Source organism: Heterodontus francisci, chromosome 22, assembly GCF_036365525.1.
Source record: "Heterodontus francisci isolate sHetFra1 chromosome 22, sHetFra1.hap1, whole genome shotgun sequence".
Lineage (NCBI taxonomy): Eukaryota > Metazoa > Chordata > Chondrichthyes > Heterodontiformes > Heterodontidae > Heterodontus > Heterodontus francisci.
In genome coordinates, this window is record NC_090392.1 from 83,805,614 (window position 1) to 83,814,635 (window position 9,022).

Below are 9,022 nucleotides of genomic sequence, written 5' to 3' on the forward strand. Positions count from 1 at the left end.
GTGAAGAGAATAATGGGGATCTTGTACATGTAGTATATCTGGACTTCCAGAAGGCATTTGATAATGTGCTGCATAACTTAAGATCAAATGTGGGTAGGGACAATTTATCCCCTTGGATAGAGGATAGGATAGATGGGACCTTTTATGGTTGGCAAGATGTAACTAGTAGGGTGCCACAAGGTTAGTTCCTGGAGGCCCCAACTGTTTACAATCTATAACTAATTGGATGCAGGGATAGAAGGTACTTTTGCCAAATTTGCAGATTAACAAGAGCAAAGAACAGTACAGCACAAGAACAGGCCATTTGACCCTCCAAGCCTGCACTGATCTTGATGTCTGTCTAAACTAAAACCTTCTGCACTTCTGGGGACTGTATCCCTATATTCCCTGTGTATTTGTCAAGATGCCTCTTAAATGTTGCTATTGTAAGCTAACATTAAAATGGTGAAACTAAATTGCAATAAATACATGTACAAATGGCTATGGATAGGCACATGGGGTCCCAGATGTACTAGCTAGATGGATAAAGAACTGGCTGGGCAACAGGAGACAGAGTAGCAGTGGAAGGGAGTTTCTCAAAATGGAGACGTGTGACCAGTGGTGTTCCACAGGGATCCGTGCTGGGACCACTGTTTGTGATATACATAAATGATTTGGAGGGAAGTATAGGTGGTCTGATGAGCAAGTTTGCAGACGACACTAAGATTGGTGGAGTAGCAGATAGTGAAGGGGACTGTCAGAGAATACAGCAGAATATAGATAGATTGGAGAGTTGGGCAGAGAAATGGCAGATGGAGTTCAATCAGGGCAAATGCGAGGTGATGCATTTTGGAAGATCCAATTCAAGAGTGAACTATACAGTAAATGGAAAAGTCCTGGGGAAAATTGATGTCCAGAGAGATTTGGGTGTTCAGGTCCATTGTTCCCTGAAGGTGGCAACGCAGGTAAATAGTGGTCAAGAAGGCATACGGCATGCTTTCCTTCATCGGACGGGGTATTGAGTACAAGAGTTAGCAGGTCATGTTACAGTTGTACAGTACTTTGGTTCGGCCATATTTGGAATACTGCGTGCAGTTCTGGTCGCCACATTACCAAAAGGATGTGGATGCTTTGGAGAGGGTGCAGAGGTGGTTCACCAGGATGTTGCCTGGTATGGAGGGCGCTGGCTATGAAGAGAGGTTGAGTAGATTAGGATTATTTTCATTAGAAAGACGGAGGTTGAGGGAGGACCTGATTGAGGTGTACAAAATCATGAGAGGTATAGACAGGGTGGATAGCAAGAAGCTCTTTCCCAGAGTGGGGGATTCAATTACAAGGACACGAGTTCAAAGGGAAATGTTTAGGGGGGATATGCGTGGAAAGTTCATTACGCAGAGGGTGGTGGGTGCATGGAACGCTTTGCCAGCAGAGGTGGTAGACACGGGCACGATAGCATCTTTTAAGATGTAACTAGACAAATACATGAATGGGCAGCAAGAAGAGATACAGACCCTTAGAAAATGGGCGACAGGTTTAGATAGAGGATTTGGATCGGCGTAGGCTTGGAGGGCCGAAGGGCCTGTTCCTGTGCTGTAATTTTCTTAGGTGAATGTGCCTAAATTTTGCAGATGGATTTTGATGTGGATAAGTGAGGTTATCCATTTTTGTTGGAGGGTTAGAAAGGCAAATTAGTTACAAGAGAACTCCGCTTTGATGCCGAGGGATTGGAGTGTGCTGATACATGAGTTGTCAATGTAGTATGCAGGTGCAGCAAGTCAAAAGGAAGGCCAATGAAATGTTGGCATTTATTGCTAAAGGAATAGAGTATAAAAGTAGGGAAGTGTTGCTGCAACTAGACAAAGCAGTAGTGAGACTGCATCTGGAGTATTGTGTACAGTTTTGGTCCCCTGAGTTGAAAAGGGAAGTAGTTGGATCTGGAGGCAGTTCAGATGAGGTTCACTAGATTGGTTCCAGAGAGCAAAGAAAATTACAGCACAGGAACAGGCCCTTCGGCCCTCCAAGCCTGCGCCGATCCAAATCCTCTATCTAAACATGTTGCCCATTTTCTAAGGGTCTCTATCTCTTTGCTTCCTGCCCATTCATGTATCTGTCCAGATACATCTTAAAAGACACTATCGTGCCCGCGTCTACCACCTCTGCTGGAAACATGTTCCAGGCACCCACCACCCTCTGTGTAAAGAACTTTCCACGCATATCCCCCCTAAACTTTTGCCCTCTCTTTGAACTCGTGACCCCTAGTAATTGAATCCCCCACTCGGGGTGGGGGGGGGGGGGGGGAAGAAAGCTTCTTGCTATCCACCCTGTCTATACCTCATGATTTTGTACACCTCAATCAGGTGCCCCCTCAACCTCCGTCTTTCGAATGAAAATAATCCTAATCTACTCAACCTCTCTTCATAGCCAGCGCCCTCCATACCAGGCAACATCCTGGTGAACCTCCTCTGCACCCTCTCCAAAGCATCTACATCCTTTTGGTAATGTGGCCGAAGGGCCTGTTTCAGTGCTGTATCTCTAAACTGCACGCGGTATTCCAAATGTGGCCGAACCAAAGTCCTATACAACTGTAACGTGACCTGCCAACTCTTGTACTCAATACCCCGTCCGATGAAGTAAAGTATGCCTTCTTGACCACTCTATTGACCTGCGTTGCCACCTTCAGGGAACAATGGACCTGAACATCCAAATCTCTCTGCACATCAATTTTCCCCAGGACTTTTCCATTTACTGTATAGTTCACTCTTGAATTGGATCTTCCAAAATGCATCACCTCGCATTTGCCCTGATTGAACTCCATCTGCCATTTCTCTGCCCAACTCTCCAATCTATCTATTTTCTGCTGTATTCTCTGACAGTCCCCTTCACTATCTGCTACTCCACCAATCTTAGTGTCGTCTGCAAACTTGCTAATCAGACCACCTATACTTTCCTCAATCATTTGTATATATCACAAACAGTGTTCCCAGCATGGATCCCTGTGGAACACCACTGGTCACGCGTCTCCAGTTTGAGAAACTCCCTTCCACTGCTACTCTCTGTCTCCTGTTGCCCAGCCAGTTCTTTATCCATCTAGATAGTACACCCTGGACCCCATGCGACTTCACTTTCTCCATCAGCCTACAATGGGGAACCTTATCAAACGCCTTACTGAAGTCCATGTATATGACATCTACAGCCCTTCCCTCATCAATCAACTTTGTCACTTCCTCAGAGTTCTATTAAGTTGGTAAGACATGACCTTCCCTGCACAAAACCATGTTGCCTATCACTGATAAGCCCATTTTCTTCCAAATGGGAATAGATCCTATCCCTCAGTATCTTCTCCAGCAGCTTCCCTACCACTGACATCAGGCTCACCGGTCTATAATTACCTGGATTATCCCTGCTACCCTTCTTAAACAAGGACAACATTAGCAATTCTCCAGTCCTCCAGGACCTCACCCATGTTTAAGGATGCTGCAAAGATATCTGTTAAGGCCCCAGCTATTTCCTCTCTCTCTCTTCCCTCAGTAACCTGGGATAGATCCCATCCGGACCTGGGGACTTGTCCACCTTAATGCCTTTTAGAATACCCAACACTTCCTCCCTCCTTATGCCGACTTGACCTGGAGTAATCAAACATCTATCCCTAACCTCAACATCCGTCATGTCCCTCTCCTCGGTGAATACCGATGCAAAGTACTCGTTTAGAATCTCTCCCATTTTCACTGACTCCATGCATAACTTTCCTCCTTTTTGTCCTTGAGTGGGCCAATCCTTTCTCTAGTTATCCTCTTGCTCCTTTTTATATATGAATAAAAGGCTTTGGGATTTTCCTTAACCCTGGAGAGATAAGGGGTTTGTTCAAGAGGTTGAGCAGTTTAGGCCTTGACTCCAGAGTTTACAAGAATGAGGAGATCTAATTGAGGTACATAAATGATTAAGGGAATTGACAAAGTAGATGTAGAGAGGATGTTTGCTCTGGTGGGGCAAACTAGAATGAGAAGTCATAGTTTTAGGATAAGGGATTGCAGATTTAAACCAGAGATGAGGAGAAATTACTTCTCAAAGGGTCTCTGGAATTCACTACTCCAGAGTGTGGTGGATGCCAGGGCATTGAGTAAATGTGACAGATTTTTACTAAAGGCTTGAAGGGTTATGAAGAATGGGCAGGAAAGTAGAGTTGATGCTGAGGTGAGATCAGTCATGGTTTTGAATGGCAGAGCACGTTCAAGGGCTGAATTGCCTACTGCTATTAGAACATTGCACAGTGCAGGCCCTTTGGCCCACAGTGTGCCAAACCTTTAACCTACTCTAAGATCAAACTAACTACCTACCCTTCATTCTACTATCATCCATGTACCTATCCAAGAGTTGCTTAAATGCCCCTAATGTATCTGCTTCTACTACCACTGCTGGCAGTGCATTCCATGCACCCACCACTCTGTGTAAAGAACCTACCTCCTGACATCTCCCCAAACCCTTCCTCCAATCACCTTTCAAATTATACCCCCTGGTGATGGCCCTTTTCACCCTGGGGGAAAAAGTCTCTGGCTATCCACTCTATCAATGCCTCTCATCTTGTACCCCTCAATCAAGTTGCGCCTCATCCTTCTTCGCTCCAATGAGAAAAACCCTAGCTCCCTCAATATTTCTTCGTAAGACATGCCCTCCAGTCCAGGCAGCATCCTGGTAAATCTCTTCTGCACCCTCTCTAAAGCTTCCACATCCTTCCTATAATGAGGCGACCAGAACTAAACACAATATTCCAAGTGTGGTCGAACCAGGGCCTTATAGAGCTGCAGCATAACCTCGCGGCTCTTAAACTCAATCCCCCTGTTAATGAAAGCCAACACACGATACGCCTTCTTAACAACCCTATCAACTTGGGTGGCAACTTTGAGCGATCTATGGACATGGACCCCAAGATCCCTCTGTTCCTCCACACTACCAAGAATCCTGTCTTTAAGCCTGTATTCTGCATTCAAGTTCGACCTTCCAAAATGAATCACTTCACAATTTTCCAGGTTGAACTCCATCTGCCACTACTCAGCCCAGCTCTGCATCCTGTCAATGTCCCGTTGCAACCTACAACAGCCTTCCACACTATCCACAACTCCAGCAACCTTCGTGTCATCGGCAAACTTGCTAACCCAGCCTTCCACTTCCTCATCCAAGTCATTTATAAAAATCACAGAGCAGAGGTCCCAGAACAGATCCTTGTGGAACACTACTGGTCACTGAGCTCCATGCTGAATACTTTCCATCTACTACGACCCTCTGACTTCTATGGGCCAGCCAATTCTGTATCCAGACAGCCAAATTCCCTGAATCCCATGCCTCATTTTCTGAATGAGCCTACCATGGGGAATCTTCATCAAACGCCTTGCTAAAATCCATATACTCCACATCCACTGCTCTTCCTTCATCGTGTTTTGTCACATCTTCAAAGATTTCAACAAGGCTTGAGGCATGACCTGCCCCTCACAAAGCCATGCTGACTGTCTCTAATCAAACCATGCTTTTCCAAATCATAAATCCTGTCTTAGAATCCTCTCCAATAATTTGCCCATTACTGACTTAAGACTGGTCTATAATTCCCAGGGTTATCCGTATTCCCTTTCTTGAACAAGGGAACAACATTTGCCACCTTCCAATCATCCGGTACTACTCCAGTGGACAATGAAGATGCAAAGATCATCGCCAAAGGCGCGGCAATATCTTCCCTCGCTTCCCGTAATATCCTTGGGTAAATCCCGTCTGGCCCTGGGGACTTATCTGTCCTCATATCATTCAAAATTTCCAGCACATCCTCCCTCTTAACCTCAGCCTGTTCCATGCTGTCCTCACAAATGACCAGGTCCCCCTCACTCATGAATACTGAAGCAAAGTATTCATTTTAGGACCTCCCCTACCTCCAATATCCCTGATTGGCCCTAACCTCACTCTGGCCACCCTCTTGATCCTCAAGTGTAGAACGCCTTGGATTTTCCTTAATCCTACCCGCCAAGACTTTTTTCATGTCCCCTTCTAGCTCTCCTAAGTCCATTCTTCAGTTCCTTCCTGGCTACCTTGTAACCCTCTGGGGCCCTGTCTGATCCTTGCTTCCTTCCTCTTGACTAGCTGTTCCACATCCCTTGTCATCCAAGGTTCCTTCACACTACCATCCCTTCCTTGCCTCATCTGGATAGGTTTGTTCCGCAGTCACAGCAAGTGCTCCCTAAACAACTTCCACATTTCTGTCGTGCATTTCCCTGAACATCTGTTCTCAATTTATGCTACCCAGTTCCTGCCTAATAGCACTAATTCCCCCTCCCCCAATTAAATATTATCCCACCCTGTCTGCTCCTGTCCCTCTCCATGACTATAATAAAGGTCAGGGAGTTATGGTCACCATCACTGAAATGCTGTCCCACTGAGATCTGCCACCTGGCCTGATTCGTTGCCAAGCACCAAGTCCAACCTAGGCTGACTAGAAGGGAGACTATCTACATCGAGTCAAGAAACCTATTTAATTCCGTTATGTTCTGAGGATGATGCAACCCTCCACAACTAGGCTTCTGGTACATCTCAGTCCATCCATCCTCCCTCCCTCAACAGATTCCCCTTGCTCAGCACCACCGTGCTCAACAGGGTCCTCGACTAGTGTCAAGCATGTTAGTGGCACTTCTACCCTGTCCCCTTTGCCTCCTTCCTACTAACATACAAGGGTTACTTTTTGTCCTCCTTTTCCACCTCATAAGCCTCTGCATCCAAAGCATTCGGCCTTGCCATTACTGCCACATCCAGTGTGATGCCACTACCAAAAGCATATTCCCCCTCCCCTGTCAGCATTCCTAAGGATCATTCCCTCTGACACCCTGGTCCACTCCTCCATTATCCCAACACTTCCTGTTTTGCACAGCAGCTTCTCATGCAATTGCAGAATGTGACGCCTGCCTTTTTTTTACACTTCCCCTCTCTTCACTATCCAATGGCCCAAACACTCCTTTTCATGTTTAGCAGCAATTTAGACTTGGACATGAAAAGATACAGCCCTGAAACAGGCCCAATGAGTCTGTGCTGACCAACAACCACCTATTTATACTAATCTTACATTAATCCCATATTCCTTAACACATCCCCACCATTCTCCTACCACCGACCTACACTAGGGGAAAATTAGAATTGACCTATCAACCTGTAAGTCTTTGGCTGTGGGAGGAAACCAGAGCACCTGTCAGAAATCCACGTGGTCACCAGGAGAACTTACAAACTCCACATGCGGTACCCAGAACTGGACCTGGGTTGCTGGCGCTGTGAGGCGAAGGTGCTAACAACTGTGCTGGCCCAATTTACCTGCACTTTCAAAGAGTATACCATTATCGGCTGGTTGTCATGTGCTCACTGGAGACCAAGCGCTGATGCGGTGACTGCTTTGAACAACAACTTGGCTTCGTGCAAAAAGCCTAACGGTTTCCAGTTGCTTTCGATTGCAACAGCACCCCCCTCATAATCTCATAGCCATACCTGTCCTGGACTTGCTGTAGTGTTCCAGTGAATATCAACACAAGCTTGAACAGCATCATTGATTTTAGTCACACTACAGCCTGCCAGACGGAACATTAATTTCAATGTCGGAGCATCAATCTGTCCCCCTTTGTTGGTATTACTTGGAAAAAAAATAAGGTGCCTGCTCCCTGTTAATGTTCTGTGCTTTAGGTCAGGGCTCTTCATTTGCATCAATTTATATATAAAAAAAAACTTCTGCAGTAAGGCTTTGTCTTTTCAGCACACCATTAAGATACTGTTTGGCTTTGCTGCATGACCTAGTCACGTATTCTGTGGCCCTGTATCCAATCACCTTGCCTTTATCTTTTTTTTTTTTCTCCTTTCCCCACCCCACTTGACTTGATTCACCTGTTACATTATAAACAATTGCGAGTTCAAATGAAGGGTCACTAATGTGGCGTTATTTCTGCTTCTCTCCACAGATGCTTCCGGAGTGCAGCACTTCTTTGTTTTTACTTACAGATGGAATTCTGCAGAAAAGTAGCTGTCCATAACAAATGCTTTCTTTTGAAGAATTGGATTGCTTCAAGAACAGATTGATGCATCCTCACTCTTAATTCTGGTACCTGAGATTGCATCTTTGGGCAAGTGTGACTTAAAGGATGTCCTGCACATGAGATGTGCCCAGTCTGCACTGTGCACATCAGACCACTGCCTTTGTCATTCTAAGCTGTTTGTCTTCAAGCCTAAACCCAAAAAACAGGCTTCGAGCTAGAAATTAAATGATCTTCAAGCCTAAACTGGAACATCCTGACTTCATTGATTCTGTTGTAGAAGAATTCTGGGAACACAGGAAAGCTGCAGTACAAGATACATCAAACTTAAAAAAAGAAAAAAAAAACAGGGACTGGTTTAATTTAAAAATGACAAGGAAATTTAAGTTGTGCTAATAAAACTGTTGGCTCATGCTCATTGGGTTCACAAGCTAAGGGGCAAAGACTGTCTGTCTAAAGCCTGCAGCACCTTTCAATCTAAGTTGAATATCTGAAATGACTGGTGGTTTGCAGTTGCAGGTGGGGGGAAAAAAAACTGAAATTTACACCAAGACAGACAACAACTTTCCCTGAAGCACTAAAATCTAGTGTTTGACCAGCACACCAAAGGCAAAAGATCTGCACACTGACAAGGAATCAGCAGTGGAAAGCTGGTCTGAGTAGTTTGAAATTCTTTGTGGTCCTAAGTGCGCAGTGCATGATACTGCCATCAATCACAAAACAGCCCTTCAAATAAGTGGATGAGAGCCCAACTCTGCATTAAACTGCCATCAAGCAGATTGAAAAAGAACAAAGCCCCTGGAGCCAAAATAAAAAAATTCCAGACTGTTCCATCGACAATGGGTTCACCCTTGTGTTTTTATTGCTGGGAAGATTGTGGCGAGAGAAATACTCAATGAATGGGCTTCTGCCGACCATTTTGTCTAAGACCATTTTAGAGCCAGTATAGCTTCAGAGAAAACAGGCACCAAAAACATTCAATTGACACTAGTAATTGGAGA